Genomic DNA, 25,849 nt, shown 5'->3' on the forward strand with positions numbered 1-25,849 from the left:
ATTTGTGTTGGACCCCAGAGGATGGTTGGGTTGTAGAGAGAATATACTCCAGGTTCTCAACAAGGACTTATTGGTCCTTTATTATGCAGAGTTCTTAGTTGTAAGCAATAGAAACTAGCTCTAGATGATTTTCTGAAGAAAGAATTAGGTAACTGGAAAATAAGCTAGGAGAAAATAAAATGCATGCAGGGAAACAACTGAACAGAAAGGGACACAGAGGACAGAATGCAAAGATCTAACGTATGTGTAATTTGCATCCAAGGAGGAAATTTGGAAGGAAAATGGGAGCAGAAGAAATATTTGAAGAGCTAGTGGCTAAGGACATTCCAAAACTGATAAAAGGCATCAAACTGCAGATTCAAGAGGCCTACAAACCTCAACAAAGATGAATTCAGAGAAAACCACACTGAGGCACAGCACAGTAAGACTGCCGAAATAAAAGACAAAGAGAAAATATCAACACAGCCAGAATTAAATTATATGATATTTGAGGTTTACTTTGGAATGATGCAATAGTACTGGAAGAAGTTGGTGGGGTTAGATGAAAAAATATGGGGAACTTCCACTTCCAGATGTAATGGAATAACTGGTACCAGAGTAACCTTCCCATAGTAAATAACCATAAAACTGGACAAAAGATATGAGGCAACTGCTTTCAGGCATTGGCAATTAGACATTAGACTTTAGGCAACAGATAGCACAAGACTTCAATCCCTGAGAGCAAGGGATGAGATCCACAATTGCTCCAGTTCTCTATGTGGGGAAAATTTCCCAACTGCAGGCAAGCAAGCTGGAATCCAAACAGAGAATGGTGGTCCTACTGAGGTTAGGAGGCAGAGATCAGAGTTGGGGAAGGATAAAATGGTTGTGCTCTTTAGGATAGGGTACTGGTGAGGAGAGAGCTACAAGTTGGAGGAAGCACAAAAAGTCCATGTATTAGTTTGCTAGAGCTGTCATAATAAACTACCACAAACTGGGCGGCTTAAAAAATATATTGTTTCCTAGTTCTGGAGGCTAGAAGTCCAAAGTTAAGGTGTTGGCAGGTTTCTTCTGATGGCTGCAAGGGAAGGATCTGTTCTAGACCTTTCTCCTTGGTTTGTGGATGGCTCTCTTCTTATATCTCTTCAAGTTGCCTTCCATCTACAGGTATCTCTGTGTCCAAATTTCCTCTTCATGAAAGGACACCAGTCATATTGGATTAGGGCCCACCTTAATGACCTCACTTTAATTTGATTACTTCTGTAAAGATCTTACCTCCAAATAAGGTCACATTCTGACATACTGGGGGTTAGGACTTCAACTTACAAATTTGGAGGAGATAACTCAACAGACAAGAGTCCATGTGGGGTATCCTGAAAGTCTGGCTAAGTATGGGCTATAAATAGGCAGGGCAAGATACCATCTATAATACCAAGTATATAATAAAAAGTTACTAAACATACAAGGAACCATGAAAGTGTGAAGTAAGCAGTCAACTGAAATCAATCCTGATATAGTCAAGATGTTGGATTTAGCAAAGACTTTAAAGCAACTATGAAAAAATATATTCTCAGAATAAAAGGCAAATGTGGCATTGATGAGTAAATACACAGGAAATCTAAGCAGAAAAATGGAAACTACCCAAAGAATCAAGTGAAACTCTAGGCCTAAAAGGACAAAAATTGAAATGAATAATTCACTGGATGGGCTTAATAGTAGTTTGAAAAAGGCAGAAGACAGACTCTGTAACTTTGAAGACAAATTAACAGAATTTATCCTACGTGAAGAACAGAGAGAAAAAAAAATGAACAGAACCTCAGGGACCTGTGGGACATCAAACGGTATAATATGCATGCAGTTATAGCCTCAGACAGAGAAGAGAATAAGAATGAGGAAGAAATAATATGTTAAGAAATAATGGCCACAATTTTCCTCAAGTCTGATGAAAATTATGACTTACAAAACCAAGGGGCTCAGTGAACCTCAAGCAGAATAAATACAAAGAAAACCATGCCTAACCACATCATAGTCAAACCATTGAAAACCAAAGATAAGAGAAAATCTCAAAAGAAGTCAGAAGGAAAAATATACATTACATACAAAGGAACCATGATACAAATAGTGTTGGAGCAATTGGATATCCATCCCTGTCCCCCCCACCCCAAATCACCACATGGATCCCTCACACTGCCCTTTTATAGTTACATCCATTTCCCTCCTTCCCCCACTCCTCCTTAACCCTGGTAATGACCAATTTGTTTTCCATTTCTATACTTTTGTCATTTCAAGAATGTTATATACATTGAATCATACATATTGGAAAAGGCCAATCATAAATGAGTTTGGCAGTTTCACTTAGCATAATTTATTCAGGTCGTTGCATGCACTGATAATTCTTTCCCTTTTTTTTTAAAGATTATTTATTTTAGAGAGAGAGAGTGGAGGGAGGGGCAGAGGGAGAGGGAGAGAAAGAATCTGGAGCAGACTCCCCACTGCGTGCAGAGCCCGACATGGGGCCTGATCCCATGACCTTGAGATCATGACCTGAGCCAAAATCAAGAGTCAGACACTCAACCAACTGAGCCACTCAGGTGCCCTGATAATTCTTTCCCTTGATTGTTAAATAGTATTTCATGATATGGATGTATCACAGTTTGTTTAACCATTCACTTGTTGAAGGACATCTGGATCATTTCCAATTTGGAGCTATTATGAATAAAGCTGCTATAACATTCATGTACAGGTTTTATATGGACATAAGTTTTTATTTCTTTGGGATAAATGCCAAGAGTGCAATTGCTAGGTTGTATGGTACTTGCATGTTTAGTTTTTTAGGAAACTGCCAAACAATTTTCCAGAATGCCTGTCCGTATCATTTTATGTTCCCACCAACAATGTATGAGTGATCCAGTTTCTCTGCTTCCTCCCTGGCATTGGTGTTGTCCTCATTTTTTATTTTAGCTATTTGAACAGGTTTGTAGCAGTATCTCATTGTGGTTTTAATGTGTGTTTTTTTGATGGCTAATGATACTGAACATCCATTTTTATTCACCTGTAATGTCTGAGTATGTCTTTTTGTATAGCTTTTATAGTGGTTGCTCTAGGTATTATTATATCTAGCTAGCTAGCTAGCTATATAATTTAAATACATAAATTATATATACATATGTATGTATAAAATTTATCAGAGTCTGCAGGTGTCAACATTTACCTGTTTGAGTGAAGTATAGAAACCTTACTTCCTTCTACAATTCTTTACTCTCCCCTACTTATAATGTCTTAAATATTTCCTCCACATACATTTACAACCATATCAGACTGTTATAATGATTGCTTTAACTATTACACATAATTTAGAAAACTCAAGAGAAGGAAAATATATTTATCCATACTTCTGCTCTTTCCATTGCTCTTTCTTCTTTGGTGATGGCCAGGATTCCTTCTTTTATCATTTCCTTTCGGTTTGGAAAACTTCCTTTAGCACTCATTTAGGATAGGTCTGTTGGTGGAAAAATCTCTCAGTTTTCCTTCATCTGAGAATGTCTTGATTTCCCCCTTAATTCCTGAAAGATAATTTTGCAGATATAGGATTTGGGGTTGGCTGTTGAGCAACTTTTTTTCTGGCCTCTATGGCTTCTTGTGAGAAATCTGCTGTCATCCAAATTGTTCCCCCCCCCCCCCATTTAAGTGTCATTTCTCTCTTGCTGCTTTCAAGATGTTTTCTTGGTCTACAAAGAAGTTTAATTATGGTATGTCTTGGCGTGGATTTCTTTGGGTTTATACTGTTTGGGGTTTGTGTAGCTTCTTGGTAGGTTTATGCCTTTTGCCAACTTGGTAAGTTTTCAGCCTCTATTTCATTGAGTACTTTTTAAGCCCACCCCCCCTTCCTTCCAGCATTCCTGAGACACAAAAGCTAGTTTTGTAGGAAACTAGTTTTTTAGGAAACTAGTTTTGTCATAGTCTCACAGGTCTCGAGGCTCTGTTAAATTTTTTTAGTCTATTTTTTCTCTGTTGCTCAGATTGAATAGTATCTATTGTATCTTCAAGTTCATGGATTCTTTCCTCTGTCCCTTCCATTCTGTTGGCTCCACCCATTGAGTTCTTTATTTTGGTTATTGTATTTTTCAGTTCTAAAATATGCATTTGGTTCAGGGTGCCTAGGTGGCTCAGTTGGTTAAGCGTCTGACTCTCGGTTTTGGCTTAGGTCAGGATCTCAGGGTCATGAGATCAAGCCCTTGAATGGGGCTCTGGGCTCAGTGTGGAGTCTGCCTGAGATTTTCTCTCTCCAGCTCCCTCTCCCCCTCCCCCCACTCATTTGCTCCCTCTCTCTCTCTCAAATAAATAAATAAATCTTTAAAATACCCATTTGGTTCTTGTTGATATCTTTTAGTATTGGCATCAATTGATGTCTTTTTCATTCAGTTGGAGATCTTCTTTGTTCTCGGTATGATGAGTGGTTTTGAATTGAAACCTGGATATTTTGGGTAGTATGTTATAAGACTTTAGATCTAATTTAAACCCCCTGTTTTATCTGGTTTATTCTGATACCAATGCAGCAGGGGAAGAGGGAATGAAGTGCCACCTCTTTACTGCCAGAAGGGAGTTAAAAGTACAGGTTCCCTATTGAATCTCTATTGGTGTCCAAGGTAGGGGGCTCCTTGTTATTGCTGGGCAGGGGTGGGAGTTCCAGCTCCCAACCAGGCCTCCATCAGTACCTGCATGGCTGGTTTCCACAGACACCACAGAGTAGGGTGGTGACCTTGTTACCACTGGGTGGTGATGAATGTCCTGAGTCTCCACTAGACCTCCTAGGCCACAGCAGGGAGCCTTTGCAGGGGGGCTCATTACTTCCTCATGGGGCTGGAAGTTCAGGCTTTTCAGATGGTCTCCGCTGACACTACAGTGGGAGGAAGTATCTTGCTACTGTCTGAAGCAAATATAAGTCCCAGCTCCCCACTCAGCCTTCTCTGAGCCTCATTAGAGCTTGGAAAGGGTGGAAACCTAGGTCCCCCATTCAGTCTATGATGGTGTGGGTGTGGGTGGGGCCACAGCTTTTTCCTGTGATATTTGGCTAGAGTAGAACAGTCATTGTCTAAAAGTTTTCTGTCTTGCTGGGCTGCCCCTAGATTGGATTATTCTGTATTTTGATTGTGGGGGTAGTTGTACTAATCTATATTTGTGTTAAAATTCACAGAACTATATACAAAAATGTCAATTTACAAATAAAATGTTTAAAAATGAAGAGCAAAATTGAAGGACTTATGCCAACAGACTTAAAGACTCGCTATAAAGATTGAATAATCAGGAAAGTACAGTATTGTTGTAAGGTTAGACAAACAGATCAATGGAAAAGAATAGAAAGTCCAGAAATAGCCTCACACACATTGGCCAACTGATTTTCAACAAGGGGGCCAAGGTAATTCAATAGGTGATGGCACAGACTTTTAAAAAATGGTGTGAATACAACTGAATATTCATATAGGGAAAAATGAACCTCAACCTTTATCATACAGCATCTACAAAAATTTACTTGAAGTGGACCATAAATCTAAACATAAAAGCTAAAACTATAAAAATTTTAAGGGAAAAATATTTGCAAGTTTGGGATAGGCGAACATTTTCCGTATAGGACACAAAAAGGATGAACCATGTAAGAAAAAATGATACATTGGATTTCATCAAATTTTGCTCTGTGAGAGAACCAACAAGAAAATTAAATGATAAATTTGCAAACCATATATTTGAAAAAGATTTATATCTAGAATATATGAATTACACTTACAATTTAGTAACAAGACAAGCAACCCAATTTAAAAGTGGGCAAACAATTTAAATAGACACTTCACAAAAGAAGACATATGAATGCCAAACAAGCCCATGAAAATATACTCACCATCCTTTGTCATCAGGGAAATGCAAATTAAAGCACAAAGAGATACCACTTCACACCTACTTGTACGGTAAAAATTGAAAAGCTAAACAATAAAAAATGTTAACAAGGATGTGGAGTAACTGGATCTCTTAAACTTTGCATTGTGGGAATGCAAAATGGCATGATCACATGGAATACTCTGGCAGTTTCTTATAAAGTTTAAAATATACTAACCATGCAGCCTAGCAATTCCATTACTAAATATTAACCAAGAGAAATAAATATATATGTTCACATAGATATTTGTACACAAATGTTCACAGCAGCTTCATTTCTTTTCTTTTTTTTAAAGATTTCATTCATTTATTTGACAAAGAGAGATACAGTGAGAGAGGGAACACAAGCAGGGGGAGTGGGAGAGGGAGAAGCAGGCCTCCTGCCGAACAGGGAGCCGGATGCGGGGCTCGATCCCAGAACCCCGGGATCACGACCCGAGCCGAAGGCAGACGCTCAACGACTGAGCCACCCAGGCACCCCATTTCTAATAATCAAAAACTGGAAATAACCCAAATGTCATCAATAGGTGAATGGATAAACAAATGCTCCACGATATGGAGTACTACACAGCACTGGGGAAAAAAACCCAAAAAACCAAAAAAACAAAACCTTGTTGATTCATGCAACAAGATGAATGGGTTCAAAAAAGCCTGGGACAAAAGAGTACATAGTGTATTATTCCATTTATATGGAATTCTACAAAAGGCAAGACTTATTTATAGTGACAGAAAGGAGATCAGTATTTGCCTGGGGCTGGAGTGGAGCAGTCTGAGTGCAAAAGGGCATGAGGGAGCTTTTTGAGGTAATGGAAATGTTCTATATCAATAACATGGATCAATCTTGCAAACAATAGAAGGAAGCCATACATAAAAGAATACATATTGCATGATTTCATTTATATTTGGTTCAAAAAAACAAGCAAAGCTACAGCACTATGCTTAGGGATCCACGTGTAAGTGGTAAAACTAAGAAGATAAGCAAGGAAGTGATTGCTGGAAAAGCCACGCTAGTGGTCTCCTATAGTAGGAAGTGGGGGTATAGTGCTTGCGAAGTGTCTGGGGTACCAGCAGCACTATCTGATCTGAATGATTGTTACATGAATGTTTGCTTTATGGCAATCTGTTCATCTGTACTGTTTTGGCTATGTACCTTTTTGTTTGTTTGTTATATTTACAACTAAAGACATTCAAATTTAAAAAAGAGCAAAAATAGTAACCAAAAGGCAAACAGAGACTGGTACAAGGGAATGAGGCCAGAAGAGGTGAGAGCCATACAGAACAAACAGCAAGGGCTGTGGGACTGGGCCTGTGAAGGATTTTTAGGGCAACCTTTGAATTTGGTGGGGGCAGGTGCACACCAGGCTGGACAATGCATCTCCTTAAGTGCTGCCCCATCATATACCTAGCACAGGGACGGGTAGACAGTATACCCACCCAAGACTTGTGGATACACTAGTAGTATTAGGGTATGCCATTACAACATGCCCATATCTGACCATATTCTCCAGAGGCCATCTACTAAAAAGCATCAGACTTGAAGGCAAGAGTCCTGGGTTAAGGCACCAGCAATGTCACTTCTAGCTACATGACCTTGGACAGATCATTTCACCTCTCAGCGTTAGTTTCCTTATACTGGCCTTGGCTGTGAGGAGCAGTGAGAGACAGAATGAACATATCTATGTATCTATATCCTTCTGCATCCCAACCCAGCTTTTAATAAGGGCCAGTGCACTAATATTTTGAAGTGGGAACACCAAAGGCCTCCACTTAAGGCAGCCAGTTGGTCCCCCTCTACCAATCTGGTCATCCCTGGGTTTAACTGGCCCTTGGGTGTGAATTAGCATGATGATGTGAGGGGCTACTGTCAGCTATTCCTAGCCAAATATCTGAAAAGGTGCCAGTTATGAAAGTGGTAGCAGGAATGAGGGAATGGGGAGATATGAAAGCCAAATGCTTTTAACCTCTGCTAACTTCACTGCACACAGTCCCACTTACGTGTACCACTTACACGTGGATCCCTAAGCATAGTGCTTTAGCTTTGCTTATTTTTTTGAACCAAACATAATATAATTACCCATGTGTCAGGCTTGGAGGTGGGAAGACGTGGCACAAGGCTGATATTTGCCAGGCCAAGCAGAACATCAATACCAAAGGTGCTGCATGAGATGGGGGTCACTACTGTTGCCTCCCTAAAATGTTCTGTTACATATTCTGCTACCTCTAGGCTAAAGGGGACCCTGTTTGATTGTGGGGGTTGGGGAGCTCTCTGTCCAGGGACCCTGACAATACCAATGGACATTCAAGATTGGAACTTGGACAAGCTTTTTTCTCCTTTTTGGGGAAGAGTGCCCACTTCCTTTTGTTCATCTGAGAGAAAGGTTCTGGATTCGTCCTTGTTCACTGATAGGCAGGAACCACTTGCAAATTAAAGACTTAAGATAAGAGCTGGCTGGCAATATAGGAATGGCAACAATGGACCAGATGCTACAGCCTTATCCATTTCAAAGGTTCCTGAATAGCCAGCTGTATCATGGAAGGATCCAGGCTTCTTCTTAATAACACGTCATGGTCCTGATCATGCATCAAGTGGCACCAGCACCTGTCTTCTTCTTGTCCGTGTTCCTCATATATACACTTTTACTCTCAAGTGGGTATAGGAATCCACTGCAAACAGAATTAGTTTTGGGGAGAAATTATGTGCTGATTTCTCTAACACACACACACACACACACACACACACACACACACACACACACACACACTATTCCTTTTGGAAATGTGAAAACAATGTAACAATGATCAAGATATTTTTAAAAAAGAAATCACTCAAATCCCATCACTCCAACACAGCTCTTTATATTTGGGCATTTAAGTGCAGTAAGTGTTTGTAAGTTGCAAGATCACAATGTAAATACAGTGACACTTCTTCCTTTACAAAACCTTCTGTTCCATGTATTCCTCAGGCTGCTGCAGGTTTCAGAAAGAACATATTAAATGGCCTCATAATATGCAATGGAATGGATATGCCATAATTTAATTAACCACCACTTATTGCTGGGCAATTCATTTGTTCCCAGTGTTACATTACTACAGCCAATCTCATAACGAACATCTCCATGCATGTATCTTCTCAATTCTTTCGAAATGCTTTCTGAGGAATAAAATCTCAGGAGAGGAAATTATTGGGTTAAAGGGTAGGTACAACCCTAGGGCTCCTGCTTCAATTGACTGGGCTGCCTTCTGCAGGGGTGGGCCCCTTTCTGAAATGTGCATGCCCTCAGCACTAGCCAGACTTCTCCTTCAGCCCCCCGAAGCTGTCCCACACACTCTTGGTGCCTTAGTTACTGCCTGTTGTGTGGGGATCAACTTCTATTTGCTCTCTGGGTGTCCTGCACCATGGTTTCAAAACAATGCAAACTTGTTTTGGGAAACAGACCAAGCCGATGTGGAATAGTCTCTGAGCTCCAACAGCTGAGAGTCCACAGTAATTATCTTTGGGGGATGCCAGTCTTGGGAAGCAAGGAGCAGATGCGCTTGTTTCTCTGAGGCTACATGGCAGAGAACTTTCCCCCACACCCTTGACAAATGAACATAATGCTCTGACACAGGCAGCCTTTCACTGACTACCAGGCTCCCCTCAGCACTCACTATATACTATATGCCAGGTCCTGCCATGAACCAGACACAGTCCTTGCCTTCAGAGAGCCCACTACCTCTGGTAGAGCCAAACAGGTAAACAACTAACAGAGAAGCAATGTGGTGTCATGGTCAAGAGCAGGCGCACTGCAAACCAGGCTGACTTGGGTTGAGATCCCAGCTTTGCCATCTCCTTGCTGCATGGCCTTGAGCAAGTTAATTTATATATTTTTTGCCTTGGTTTCACCATCTACAAAATAGGATTATTAATACTGACCCCTGTTGGATCATCATCCAACTCCCCTTAGGGGATCAACTCCCCTAAGGAGTTGATGGGCCAGTGCATGGAAAGCATGCAGCACAGTGCCTGCCACGTAGTAGGGTAAGTGTTCAATATATCTCAACTACTAGTAATGGCATTACAAGGTAGAGAGTGAAGTATTTCCTAAGAGGGACTCTGATAAAGTACATAAAAACCCCAGTCTTCCTGCTTGGGGGATCAGGAATTGCTTTTTTGCTCACTCCCCCTTTCCCTTGATAGTGAAAGGTGCTGGGAGACACCAGTAGGCAAGGGGATCCAGTCTCTCCCATCAGACCCAGGATAAGGAGGTGTGTTGGTAAACTCCAGTGAGCAGCCTTGAGGGCCTGGGGAGGAGAGGGCCTCAGTGAGTTGGGGCTGCCTAAAAAACCATTCACAGAAGCTTCTACTGTTTCTGCCTATATTATTCCTACCAGGAGGGGAAAGTAATGTGGCCCAGCTGACTAGTCTTTCCCAAGTGCTAAATTGACCTTCTTGATTAGAAAAACACAGCCCTGAGCCGATAGCCTTGCCAGCAATCAGTACTAATGCAAGGCCCAGCTGAGGGATACAGCAGGCCAGGCCCCACGCCCAGTGCCACGAAGCCTTCTGCCTTGTCCAGGACATGGTCCAGAGATATAAAAGAGCTGATTTAATAGCAGAACTACTTACAGTCAACACTTACAAGTGCCAGTGATGCCTTATGTGCAATGAAAGGAACATGAGTGGAGCAGCTTCTCCTCTTGCCACCGCAGAGTCCCTGAGGTAAACTTTCCCAAAGGAAAATCAATTGAGAATGGCCTTGAAGTATCATGACCAGCAGCACAGGCATATAGGTCCCAAAAGTACCTATCACTGTTGTGGTTAACATGCTCTCCCCATCAAAGCCTTGTACTCATTTCCTTTTGGGAACTATCTCGTCTCCTCTCATGGCTGGTAATTATTACCTGCATCCAAACTAGCTATACTTTCTATCCAATTTACCCATTTCTTAATGAACCCCCTGTTTAGTGCTCTTGTCTGGACACCTATTGTGGCAGATGCAGACCTGAGACGAATGTCATCCTCTTCCTTAAAAAGTAACTTCAGCAAAATCACCACTTATTAGAGCAATGCAGTCCTTGGATAATCACCTACTTCAGCATTCCCTGAAGTATATTCCACAAACGTTGGTTCCACAAGATTCTAATAATGCTCAGCTCTAAAAGGGCTGTGGGGTGACAAAAGTTTGAGTAAAGCTGAGTGAAGGAAAGTTAGTAGGTTTTCTTGATTGCCAGACTTCCCAGAGCATGTGACATGCCAACGTGTAGCATGACTCTCCAATATGGGCTAGTGAAGGCAACATTCCCCAAACACAGTGAACTCCAGACCCTTGTGGAAAAAGCACTTCATGAGACTAGCAGTCTAGATACCTGTTGGGAAACACAGAACTATTTCAACCCCCTTATTTTTTAGATGAAGAAACTGAGGCCCAGAGAAGGAAGGGCACTTTCCCGAGCTTACCCAGGGAGTCTGTGGCAGCGCCACACCAATTCAAATTGTAACACCTTCAGAAAGGCCATCTCTAAAACCCTCAGTTTTTCAGGTTGGGGAGCCATTAGAAGATTTTAAGCATGAAGGTGATGTGGCTGAATTAGCATTTTAGGTAAATCACTCTGGCTGGTATGTAGAGGAGGATCTAGGTGAGCCAGTAAAGGGACAATTAGAGTAATATAGGTGAAAGACCTAAATCAGAGTAATGACGGGGGTGTTTTTGAGGAGGAGATAGGTTCTAGAAATAATTAAGAGATAAACTGTCAGACCTTGGTGGCTGATTAGGTGGGGGAGAGGGAGAGATTAAGGGTGATGCTAAGAAATATGGCCTGGGTGACTAAGTAGATGTTGGTGCCATGTGTTGCAGAAAGAGCTAGTTAGATGGGGTTAGAGAGTGTTGAAGACTTCCATTCCAGTGGCTGTGGGATGTTCAGTGTAGATATCCAACAAGCATTTGGCTTCATGGGGAGAGGTTCAAACTAGAGACCAAAATCAGGAAGATAACTGCATATAGATGGAAATTAAAGCATAAGAATGGAAAAAATGGCCCAGAGAGAATCTGTAGAGGGAGTAAAAGTGATGGGCCAGGGAATTCAATTCTGGTCTCCAAAGAACTAACCACCCAAATCTTACCCTTCCTTTGAGGTTCCCCTCAATTAGCACTTACTTCAGCTAGACTCACCAAGAAAAAAAAAGAGAGGGCTCAATTAAATAAAATCAGAAATGAAAGAGAACATATAACTGATACCATAGAAATACAAAGGATTATAAGAAACAATTACAAATATTCGCCAACAAACTGGACAAAGTAGGAAAAATGCACAAATTTCTAGAATCACACAATCTTCCAAGACTAAATCATGAATAAATAGAAAATCTGAATAGGGGGTGCTTGGGAGGCTCAGTAGGTTAAGTGTCCAACTCTTGATTTCAGCTCAGGTCATGGTCTCAGGGTCGTGGGATGGAGCCCTGCATCGGGGCTCCATGCACAGCAGGGAGTCTGCTCGAGATTCTTTCTCCCCCTCTCCCTCTGCCCCTCCCCACCACACTCTTTCTCTCTCTCTCTCTCAAATAAATAAATAAATTTTTAAAAAGGAAAGAAAATCTGAATAGACCATTTTCTAATAAGAAGGTTGAATCAGTGGTCAAAAACCTTCCAACAAACAAAAGCCCAGGACCAGACAATTTCACTGATGAATCCTACTAAATATTTAAAGAAGATTTAATACCTAACCTTTTCAAATTCTTCCAAAAAATTGAAGAGGAGGGAATGCTTCCAAACTCATTTTATGAGGCCAGCATTACCCTGATACCAAAACCAGACAAGGACACCACAAAAAAGAAAATCACAGGCAAATATCCTTGATGAACATAGATGCAAAAATCCTCAACAAAATATTAGAAAACTGAATTCATATACCATGATTAAGTGGGATTTATTCCAGGGATACAAGGATGGCTCAACATTGGCAAATCAATAAACATGACATAGGACAAAGGAGCCAAGAACATATAATAATAAAAAGACTGTCTCTTCAATAAATGGTGCTGGGAAAACTGGACAGCTACATGCAAAAAAAAAAAAATGAAATTAGAACACTATCTTACATCATACATAAAAATTAACTCAAAATGGATTAAAGACTTGAATGTAAGACCTGAAACAATAAAATTTCTAGAAGAAAACATAGGCAGTAAGTTCCATGACACTGGTCTTAGCAATGTCTTTGTGAATCTGACTCCAAAGGCAAGGGAGGCAAAAGCAAAAATAAACAAATGAGACTGTATCAATCTAGGAAGCTTCTACACAGCAAAGGAAACCATCATCAAAATGAAAAGGCATCCTACAGAATGAAAGCAGATATTTGCAAATCATGTATCTGAGAAGGGGCTAATATCCAAAATATATATAAAGAACTTATATAACTCCACAATAAAAAACACAACAAAGAACCCGATTAAAAAATGGGTAGAATATGGGAGGAGCAAGACGGCAGAGGAGTAGGAGACCTAAATTTCATCTGGTCCCAGGAATTCAGCTGGATAGGAATCAAACCATTCTGAACACCTACGATCTCACAGGAGATCGAAGAAAAGAATAGCAACAACTCTCTGAACAGAAAAGCGACTACTTTCTGGAAGGTAGGACACGCGGAGAAGTGAATCGGAGGCGATATTCGGGAGGATAGATGGCGGGGGAGGGGGCCTCCATCAGCCACTTCTGGAGACGGAGCTGAGGAGCTTGGTCTCAGCTCGGGGTTGCCATAAACCGTGATCCGCGGCAGTCGGGCCACTGCTCCTCCAGCAGGGACCCAACAAGTGGCAGATCCGGGGAGACTCCCCTTCCTCCCCCGGGAGGAGCGCACCGCAGGGATCTGCTGGGTTTGGAGACTCCACACCGAGTCGGGTGCCAGAGATAGCAACGCTCGGTCACAGGCCGGGTGAGCACGGAGTGCGGCCGGAGACCGGGGAGACGGGAGTGACTGCTTTTCTCTGGGGGCACATTGAGGAGCGGGGCCCCGAGTTCTAGGCTCCTCAGGGGCGGAGATTGGGAGGCCGCCATTTTCACTCTCGTCCTCCAAAGCTGTATGGAAAGTTTGCAAGGAACAAAAGCTCCCGAGAGCAAACCCCAGCAGATTACTTATCCCGGACCGGACCGGCAAGGCCGGGGCAATTCCACCTCCAGCAAAGACATTTGGGAACCATGGCAACAGGCCCCTCCCCCAGAAGATCAGCACGAACAGCCAGCCAAGACCAAGTTTACCAATCAATGAGAACGGCAGAACTCCAGCGCTAGGGAAATACTGCACATAGAATTCATGGCTTTTTTACCATGATTCTTTAGTCTTTCAAAGTTAATTTTTTTAATTTTCTTTTTTTTCTTTTTCTTTTTCCCTTTTTCAACCAACATCTTATCAATCCCCTTTTTTAAAAATCTTTTTTATTTTTCATTTTTAGAGTCATATTCTATCCCTTCATTGTAGTTAACCTTATTTTTGGTATATATATATATATGTTGTTTTCTCTTTAAAATATTGGGATACAGTTTCTTCTAACAGACCAAAATATACCCTAAATCTCTAGTGTATGGCTTTGTTCAAGTCTCCTGCCTGATCACATTCTCTCCCTTTTTTGTTAAATTCCTCTTCTTTCTTTTTTCAGCCAACTTCTTATCAATTCCTTTTATAATTTTCATCTTTACAGTCATATTCCATCCTTCATCGTATTTACCTTTATTTTTGTTTTTCTTTCTTTAAAATTTTGGGAGGCACTTTCTTCTAACAGACCAAAATACACCCAAAATGTAGTGTGTAGCACTGATCTATGCATCAGCCTGATCATATTTGATCATACTCTTTTTTTTTATCTTTTTCTTTTTCTTTTTTTTTTTCTCTTTTCTTTCTCTCCCTTTCTTTCCCCCGGTTTCAGGTCTCTTCTGATTTGTTTAGTGTATATTTTTCTGGGGTCGTTGTTAACCTGTTAGCATTTTGTTCTCTCATTCACCTATTCCCCTCTAGACAAAATGACAAGATGGAAAAAATCACCTCAAAAAAAAGAACAAGAGGCAGTACCAACTGCCAGGGACCTAATCAATATGGACATTAGTAAGATGTAGGAACTAGAGTTCAGAATGACGATTTTAAAGATACTAGCTGTGCTTGAAAAAAGCATGGAAGATATTAGAGAAACCCTTTCTGGAGAAATAAAAGAACTAAAATCTAACCAAGTCGAAATCAAAAAGGCTATTAATGAGGTGCAATCAAAAATGGAGGCTCTAACGGCTAGGATAAATGAGGCAGAAGAGAGAATTAGCGATATAGAAGACCAAATGATGGAAAATAAAGAAGCTGAGAAAAAGAGAGATAAACAACTACTGGATGACGAGGGCAGAATTCGAGAGAGAAGTGATACCATAAGATGAAACAACATTAGAATAATTGGGATCCCAGAAGAAGAAGAAAGAGAGAGGGGGGCAGAAGGTATATTGGATCAAATTATAGCAGAGAACTTCCCTAATTTGGGGAAGGAAACAGGCATCAAAATCCAGGAGGCACAGAGAACCCCTCTCAAAACCAATAAAAATAGGCCAACACCCTGACATCTAATAGTAAAACTTACGAGTCTCAGAGACAAAGAAAAATTCCTGAAAGCAGTTCGGGATAAGAGATCTGTAGCCTACAATGGTAGAAATATTAGATTGGCAACAAACCTATCCACAGAGACCTGGCAGGCCAGAAAGGACTGGCATGATATATTCAGAGCACTAAATGAGAAAAATATGGAGCCAAGAATACTATATCCAGGTAGGTTGTCATTGAAAATAGAAGGAGAGATAAGCTTCCAGGACAAACAAAAACTAAAGGAATTTGCAAACACAAAACCAGCCCTCCAAGAAATATTGAAAGGGGTCCTCTAAACAAAGAGAGAGCTTCAAAGTAACATAGACCAGAAAGGAACACAGACAGTATACAGTAACAGTCACCTTACAAGCAATACAATGGCACTAAATTCATATCTTTCAATAGTTACCCTGAATGTGAATGGGCTAAATGCCCCAATCAAAAGACACAGGGTATCAGATTGGATAAAAAAACAAGACCCATGATATGCTGTCTGCAAGAGACTCATTTTAGACCCAAAGACACTTCCAGATTGAAAGTGAGGGTGTGGAAAACCATTTACCATGCTAATGGACACCAAAAGAAAGCTGGGGTGGCAATCCTTATATCAGACAAATTAGATTTTAAACCAAAGACTATAATAAGAGATGAGGAAGGACACTATATCCTACTTAAAGGGTCTATCCAACAAGAAGATCTAACAATTGTAAACATCTATACCCCTAACATGGGAGCAGCCAATTATATAAGGCAATTAATAACAAAAGCAAAGAAACACATCAACAACAATACAATAATAGTGGGGGACTTTAACACCCCCCTGACTGAAATGGACAGATCATCTAAGCAAAAGATCAACAAGGAAATAAAGACTTTAAATGACACACTGGACCAAATGGACTTCACAGATATATTCAGAACATTCCAGCCCAAAGCAACAGAATACACATTCTCCTCTAGTGCCCATGAAACATTCTCCAGAATAGACCACATCCTAGGTAACAAATCAGGTCTCACGGAGTACCAAAAGATTGGGATCATTCCCTGCATATTTTCGGACCACAATGCTTTGAAACTAGAACTCAATCACAAGAGGAAAGTTGGAAAGAACTCAAATACATGGAGGCTAAAGAGCATCCCACTACAGAATGAATGGGTCAACCTGAAAATTAAAGAATTAAAAAAATTCATGGAAACAAATGAAAATGAAAACACATTACGAGTCTTTTTCAAGAAACAAGAAAGATCTCAAATATACAACCTAACCCTACACCTAAAGGAGCTGGACAAAGAACAGCAAATAAAGCCTAAACCCAGCAGGAGAAGAGAAATAATAAAGATCAGACCAGAAATCAATGAAACAGAAACCAAAAGAACAGTAGAACAGATCAACGAAACTAGGAGCTGGTTCTTTGAAAGAATTAATAAGATTGATAAACCCCTGGCCAGACTTATCAAAAAGAAAAGATAAATGATCCAAATAAATAAAATCATGAATGGAAGAGGAAAGATCACAACCAACACCAAAGAAATACAATTATAAGAACATATTATGAGCAACTCTATGCCAGCAAATTAGATAACCTGGAAGAAATGGATGCATTCCTAGAGATGTATCAACTACCAAAACTGAACCAAGAAGAAAGAGAAAACCTGAACAGACCTATAACCACTAAGGAAATTGAAGCAGTCATCAAAAATCTCCCAACAAACAAAAGCCCAGGGCCAGAGGGCTTCCCAGGGGAATTCTACCAAACGTTTAAAGAAGAATTAATACCTATTCTTCTGAAACTGTTCCAAAAAAATAGAAATGGAAGGAAAACTTCCAAACTCGTTTTATGAGGCCACCATTACCTTGATCCCCAAACCAGACAAAGACCCCATCAAAAAGGAGAATTACAGACCAATATCCTTGATGAACATGGATGCAAAAATTCTCACCAAAATACTAGCCAATAGGATACAACAGTACATTAAAAGGATTATTCACCACGATCAAGTGGGATTTATCCCCGGGCTGCAAGGTTGGTTCAACATGCACAAATCAATCATTGTGATACAGTACATTAATCAAAGAAAGAACAAGAACCATATGATCTTCTCAATAGATGCAGAAAAAGCATTTGACAAAGTACAGCATCCTTTCTTGATCAAAACTCTTCAGAGTATAGGGATAGAGGGTACATACCTCAATATCATAAAAGCCATCTATGAAAAACCTACAGCGAATATCATTCTCAATGGGGAAAAACAGAGCTTTCCCCCTAAGGTCAGGAACACGGCAGGGATGTCCACTATCACCACTGCTATTCAACATAGTATTAGAAGTCCTAGCTGCAGCAATCAGACAACAATAAGAAATAAAAGTCATCTGAATCATCAAAGAAGAAGTCAAACTCTCACTCTTCACAGATTATCATCTGTATAAAATATAAAATCAATGCACAGAAATCAGTGGCATTCCTATACACCAACAACAAGACAGAAGAAAGAGAAATTAAGGAGTTGATCCCATTTATAATTGCACCCAAAACCATAAGATACCCAGGAATAAATCTAAACAAAGAGGCAAAGAATCTGTACTCAGAAAAGTATAAAATACTCATGAAAGAAATTGAGGAAGACACAAAGAAATGGAAAAACGTTCCATGCTCATGGATTGGAAGAACAAATATTGTGAAGATGTCAATGCTACCTAGAGCAATCCACACATTTAATGCAATCCCTATCAAAATACCATCTACTTTTTTCAAAGTAATGGAGCAAATAATCCTAAAATTTGTATGGAACCAGAAAAGACCCTGAATTGCCAGAGAAATGTTGAAAAAGAAAAGCAAAGCGGGTGGCATCACAATTCCGGACTTCAAGCTCTATTAGAAAGCTGTCATTATCAAGACAGTATGGTACTGGCACAAAAACAGGCACATAGTTCAATGGAACCGAATAGAGAGCCCAGAAATGGACCCTCGACTCTATGGTCAACTCATCTTCGACAAAGCTGGAAAGAATGTCCAATGGAAAAAAGACAGTCTCTTCAACAAATGGTGTTGGAAAATTGGACAGCCACATGCAGAAGAATGAAACTGTACCATTTCCTGACACCACACACAAAAACAGACTCAAAATGGTTGAAAGACCTAAATGTGAGACAGGAGTCCATCATAGTCCTAAAGGAGAACAAAGGCAGCAACCGCTTCAACCTCAGCCACAGCAACTTCTTCCTAGAAACATCACTGAAGGCAAGGGAAGCAAGGGCAAAAATGAACTATTGGAACTTCATCAAGCTAAAAAGCTTTTGCACAGCAAATGAAACAGTCAACAAAACCAAAAGACACCCGACAGAACGGGAGAAGATATTTGCAAATGACATATCAGATAAAGGGCTAGTATCCAAAATCTATAAAGAACTTAACAAACTCAACACCCAAAGAACAAATAATCCAATCAAGAAATGGGCAGAAGACACGAACAGACATTTTCCAAAGAAGACATCCAAATGGCCAACAGACACATGAAAAAGTGCTCAACACCGCTCGGCATCAGGGCAATCCAAATCAAAACCTCAATGAGATACCACCTCACACCAGTCAGAATGGCTAAAATTAACAAGTCAGGAAACGACAGATGTTGGCGGAGATGCAGAGAGAGGGGAAGCCTCCTACACTGTTGGTGGGAATGCAAGCTGGTGCAGTCAATCTGGAAAACAGTATGTAGGGTCCTCAAAAAGTTGAAAATAGAGCTACCCTACAACCCAGCAATTGCACTAGTGGGTATTTACCCCAAAGATACAAATGTAGTGATCCGAAGGGGTACGTGCACCCCAATGTTTATAGCAGCAATGTCCACAATAGCCAAACTGTGGAAAAAGCCAAGATGTCCATCAACAGATGAATGGTTAAAGAAGAAGCGGTATATTTATACAATGGAATATTATGCAGCCATCAAAAGGAATGAAATCTTGCCATTTGTAATGACATGGATGGAACTGGAGGGTGTTATGGTGAGCGAAATAAGTCAATCAGAGAAAGACATGTATCATATGATCTCACTGATATGAGGAATTCTTAATGTCAGGAAACAAACTGAGGGTTGCTGGAGTGGTGGGGGGTGGGAGGGATGGGGTGGCTGGGTGATAGACACTGCAGAGGGTACGTGCTATGGTGAGCGTTGTGAATTGTGCAAGACTGTTGAATCACAGACCTGTACCTCTGAAACAAATAATACATTATATGTTAAAAAAAAAAAGAAGATAATAAGAAGGGAAAAATGAAGGGGGGGAAATCGGAGGGGGAGATGAACCATGAGAGACTATGGACTCTGAGAAACAAACTGAGGGTTTTAGAGGGGAGGGGGTTGGGAGGATGGGTTAGCCTGCTATTTGGTATTAAAGAGGGCAGGTACTGAATGGAGCACTGAGTGTTATACGCAAACAATGAATCATGGAACAGTACATCAAAAACTAATGATGTAATGTATGGTGATTAACAACATAATAAAAAAAATGGGTAGAGGATCTGAATAGACATTTTTCCAAAAAAGACATACAGGTGGCCAACCCACACATGAAAAGATGTTCATCATCATTTACCATCAGGGAAATGCACATCAAAACTACAATGAGATATCACCTCACATCAGTCAAAATGGCTAAAATCAATAATACAAGAAACAACAGGTGTTGGCAAGGATGTGGAGAAAAAGGAACCCTGGTGCACTGTTGGTGAGAATGCAAACTGGTCCACCCACTCTGGAAAACAGTATAGAGTTTCCTCAGAAGGTTAAAAATAGAACTGTCATACACTCCAGCAATCACACTACTGGGTATTTACCCAAAGAGTAGAAAACACTAATTCAATGGGATACATGTGCCCTTATGTTTATAGCAGCATTATCTACAGTAGTCAAGATATGGAAGCAGTCCAATTGTCCATCAACTGATGAATGGATACAGAAGATGTGATGAAATATTATTTAGCCATGAAAAAAATGAAATCTTGCCATTTGCAATGGCACGGATGGAGCTAGAGAGTATAATGCTAAGCAAAATAAGTCAGAGAAAGACAAATACCATATGATTTCACTCATATGTGGAATTTAAGAAACAAAACAAATGAGCAGAGGGAAAAAAAGAGAGAGAGAAATCAAGAAACAGATCTTAATTATACAGAACAAACTGATGGTTACCAAAGGGGAGGGGGTGGCAGGATGGGTTAAATAGGTGATGGGGATTAAGGAGGGATTAAGGAGAACACCTGTCCTGATAAGCACCAGTGATATATGGAACTGTTGAATCACAATATTGTACACCTGAAACTAATGTAACACTATGTTAACTAACTGAAATTAAAATAAAAACTTTAAAAAAATAAATAGTGTTGGAGAGAATGTGGAGAAAAGGAAATCCCTGTACACTGTCAATAGGAATGTTAATTGGTGCAGCCACTATGGAAAAACAGTATGGAGAGTCCTCAAAACACTAAGAATAGATCTACCATATGATCCAGCTATTCCATTTCTGGATATTTATCCAAAAAATATGAAATATGAAAACACTAATTTGAAGAGATATATGCACCCCTATGTTCACTGCAGCATTATTTACATTATTTACAGTGGCTAAAATGTCATTGCAAATAGCAAGATTTCATTCTTTTTTGATGGCTGAGTAATATTCCATTGTGTGTGTGTGTGTGTGTGTGTGTGTGTGTGTGTGTGTGTGTATTCTTCTTTATGACTGAATAGTATTCCATTATGTATATATTTAATATATATATAATATGCACTGTTTATATAATATTATATAAACATATATAATGGAATACTTATATTCCATTAGTACAATAGTGTGTGTGTGTGTGTGTGTGTGTGTGTGTGTGTATACACACACTATTCAGTGAAAGAAGAATGAAATCTTGCCATTTGTGCCAACATGGATGGACCTTGAGGGTATCATGCAAAGTGAAATAAGTCAGATGGAGAAAGACAAATACCATATGATTTCACTCATGTGTGGAACCTAAAATAAAACAAAACAAATGAATAAACCAAACACTACAAAAAACCAATGCATAGATATGAAGAACAGATTGATGGTTACCAGAGGGGAAGGGGGTTGGGAGGTGGTTAAATGGGCAAGAGGGGTCAACTGCATGGTGATGGATGGTAACTAGACTTGTCATGGTGACCACTTTGTAGTGTATACAGATGTTGATTTATAATGCTGTATACCTGAAACTTACATAATGTTATATACCAATTTCACCTCAATAAAAAAACTACATATAAAAAAAGAACCAGAAAAGCGTGAGAAAAACTGAAGAGAAAAGGTGACTGAGCTGACCCAGATGTTGAGATTAGCAGAGAAAGGTTTTAAAAGCAGCTATTATAGCTATGCTGAAGAACATAAAGAGAAATATGCTTGTAATAAATGAAAAGACAGAAAATGTCAGAAGAGAAATAAAAACTATAATAAGGAACAAAATGGAAATTTTAATTCTAGAACCAAAGCGTACAATATCTGAAATAAAAATTTACTGAATAAGCTTAACAACAGAATGGAGATGACAGAAGAGTCAGAAAAAAATGAAGATAGATGATTAGAAATTATGCATTTTGAAGAAGAGAGAGAGAAAAAAATTAAAGAAAAAAACCCAGACCCTATTGGACATTGTGAAAACATCAAAGATATATATAGCTAGAGTCCTGGAAGGAAAGGAGAGGGATGAACCAGAAAAAAACCTTTATTTGAATGTTTCTGAATGGAAGTAAATTTCCCAAATTTTACGAAGGACATAAAATCACAGATCCAAGAAGCCCAGTGAATCCCAAGAAAGATGAACACAAAGAAATCATACCTACCACATCACAGCCAAACTGCTAAAAATCAAAGTTCAAGATAAATTCTGAAAGCAGCTAGAGGGAAATGACATACAGAGGTACCACAACTCAATATACAAAAAATATAATAAAGGCTCGAAGACAGGGAACAGCATCTTCACAACAATGAAAGAACACAACCAAGAATTCTATATGCAGCAAAAATCAAGAATGAAGATAAAATAAAGGCTAAGGCTTTTTTTTTAGATAAAAGATAATAAACAGAACTAATCACCTGCATATTTGCTTTACAGGAAATGCTGAAAGAAATTCTTCAGGCCGAAGGGAAGTTATACCAGATGAAAACTGGATCAATAGAAGAAATGAAGAGCATTGGAGACGGTAAATATAAAAAATGATCTTTCCTCTTAATTTCTTTAAAATACATATGATTGTTTAAAGCAAAAATTGTAACATTATATTACGGAGTGTATAATGTCAGTAAGATGTAATACATATGACAATTATAGCATAAAAATTGGAAGACAGTAGACATATACAGTTGCAAGTTCTCCATGTTTGACATCAAGTGGTACAATATTATCTAAGTACACTGTGAAAAGTTATGAAGGTAAGGAGGAATAGCTAAAATGAAAAAATAAAATGAAAACCTATAATATATCCAAATAATCCAAGAAAAGGCAGAAAAGGAAGAACACAGCAGCAAACAGAAAGGGGAAATAGGAAACAAATAGTTAAAGAAAAAAAAAGACCTTAATCTAAACTTGTTAATAATTCTCTTTAATGTTGTTATGAGCTCAATCAGGTCCCAGCCACCTTCAAACTCATATGATGAAGTCCTAACCCCTGTACCTCAAAAATGTGACTGTATTTGGAGGTAGGGCCTTTAAAGAGTCCCTTAAGTTAAAATGAGGCTGGGAGGGTGAGCCCTAACCCAATCTGACTGTTATCCTTGTGAGGAGAGGAAATTTGGACACTCAGGGATGTGCTCAACAAACAGGAAAGACCATGTGAGGACACAGCAATAAGGTGACCATTTATAAGCCAAGGAGAGAGTCCTCAGGAGAAACCAAACCTGCCAACACCTTGATCTTGGACTTCCAGCCTTCAGAACAGCGACAAAATAAATTTCTGTTGTTTAAGCCACCCAGTCTGTGGTATTTTGTTATGGCAGTCCAGGTACAGTAGTAACAAATGTTAATGGTCTAAACACTTGAATTAAAAGGCAGACTGTCAGAATGGATTAAAAGAGCAAAACACTACTATATGCTTGCTGGGAAAGATGCATTTTAACTGTAAAGACAGAGACAGACCAAAAGTAAATGGACGGAAAAGGACATATCCTATGAAAACAGTAAGTATAAGAAGGCTGCAATGGATGTATTCGTATCAAATAGCCCTCGAGTCAAAGGGTATTATCAGAGATGAAGAGAGACATTTCATAATAAAGAGAGGATTAATATATCAGGAAGACATGACATTCATAAATGTATATGTGCCTGATAACAGAATTTCAAAATAAGCAAGGTGAAAATTGGCAGAATTAAAGAGACAAACCAGAGCTGGAGATTTTAACAAACTGTTCTCAGCAAAAGATAAAATAATTAAACAAAAATTAGTAAAGACACAGATGATTCAAATAATGTTATCATCAACCACTTTGACATAAGTAATATTTATAAATCACTATCCCCCCTCAAAAGAAGAATACACGTTTTTTTTTTTCAAGTATACATGGTACATTCATCAAGATAGATTGTATGCTGGGCCAGAAGCCATGTCTAAATAAATCTCACAGAAATGAAATCATACAGTGGATTTTCTCAGACCACAGAATTAAATAAGAAGTCAATAACAATATGATAGCCAAACAACCCCACAATATTTGGAAATTAAACAACACATAGCTTATAAACATAAGGGTCAAAGAAGAAATCATAAAGGAAATTAAAAGATATTTTGAAGTGCATAACAATAAAAACACAATATATTAAAATCTGTGGGAAGTAGGTGAAGCAGTGTTTAAAGAATAGGTTATAACAGCAAATGTTTATATTAGAGAATAAAAATGGTTAGGGCACCTGGGTGGTTTAATCAGTTAAGCAAGCCTCCGACTCTTGGTTTCAGCTCAGGTCATGATCTGGAGGTCCTGAGATCCAGCCCCGCATCAGGTTCCATGCTCAGCACAGAGTCTGCTTCAGATTCTCTCTCCGTCTCCCTCCCCCTCTGCTCCTCTCCCCGCTCACTCATGTGTGCATGTGCGCTCTTTCTCTCTCTAAAAATAAATAAATAAAATCTTAAAAAGAAAAGAAAAATGGTTTAAAATTAATGACCAAGTTTCCATATTAAGAAGGTAGAAAAAGGTGGGCAAAGTAAACCCCAAATAAGTATAAGTTAAAAAATAAAGAGATCAGAGGTCAATGCAATAGAATTAAAAAAAAAAAAATGGAGAAAACTAATAAAGCAAAAAGATCAACAAAAATTGAAAACACCCTGGCTAGATTAATCATGAAAATAAAGACAGAGCACAAATTAACAATGTCAAGAATAAAAGAGGGGAATAGCACTACAGACTCTACAGCATTAAAAGGACAATAATGAAATACTATGGACATCTTTATGCCAACAAATTTGACAGCTTGGTTAAAATGAACAAATATTCTGAAAATAACCTACTGAAATGGACACAAGTTCAAAGAGAAAATATGCTTTTCATATCTATTAAAGAAATTGAATTCGTCATCAAACACACTCCCACAAAGAAAACTCCAAGGTCAAGTGGTTTCACTGATGTATTCTAGCAGACATTTAAGGAAGAAATAACAATCTAACCCAAATATTTTCAGAAAAGATAGGAGGAGAGGACTTGTCTTGACTTATTTGATGAGGCCAGCATAACCCTAACACCTATGTTTTCTTCTAAAAGCTTTGTGGTTTTAGCTTGTATGTTTAGTTCTGTGAAACATCTCAAATTAAATTTCTGTGTTATGATATAGGTATGGGTTGAGAATATCTTCATGACTTATAGGTAAGCAAAGATTTCTTGGACAGCACACAGGAAGTAATAACCATACTATCTTTTTTTCGTCAAAATTAAATAGCTCTGCTCACCAAAGACATCATTAAGATCTGTACAAATGATTTCCAAACAATGTATGCAGATACTCTAACTGAAAGGAGGGCGAAAATAACTCCCCACTCCTTAAGTCTGGGCTAATCATAGTGACTTCCTTCCAAAGAGGACAGTATGAAAATGGGGAAAGAAAGAAGAACTTTATAGTGGAGAAACCTGGCAAACTCTACCTCAGCCAGGGATCAAGGTCAACATCAGTAGTGATAAGTCATGTTGATATGATGTGATGAAAATGGCACTCTACGTCTGTGGTCTTACATAAACCCATAAACCCAGTCGAATCATGAGAAAACATGAGACAAGTCCCAAAAGGGGGCATCCTACAAAATACCTGTCCAGTACTTCTTAAAACTATCAAGAATAAGAAAAGTGAGACACTGTCAT

General features: G+C 39.2%; 1 long non-coding RNA gene across 3 annotated transcripts in view; it reads right to left on the reverse strand.

Moving 5' to 3' along the window:
* Nucleotides 1-25,849, reverse strand: part of LOC148162953 (uncharacterized) — a 254,528-nt gene that overhangs the window by 84,142 nt on the left and 144,537 nt on the right. The window contains exon 3 of one of the 3 annotated variants that reach the window (XR_015769417.1): nt 3,463-3,542. The exons of the other annotated variants lie outside the window; for them this stretch is intronic. This is a non-coding gene — a long non-coding RNA (uncharacterized LOC148162953). Of the gene's footprint in view, nt 1-3,462; nt 3,543-25,849 lie in introns of those variants that run through there. 3 annotated transcript variants of the gene reach the window in all.

Source organism: Eumetopias jubatus, unplaced genomic scaffold (assembly GCF_037043125.1).
Source record: "Eumetopias jubatus isolate StellerSeaLion01/CBP00866 unplaced genomic scaffold, mEumJub1_p1.0 scaffold_11, whole genome shotgun sequence".
Lineage (NCBI taxonomy): Eukaryota > Metazoa > Chordata > Mammalia > Carnivora > Otariidae > Eumetopias > Eumetopias jubatus.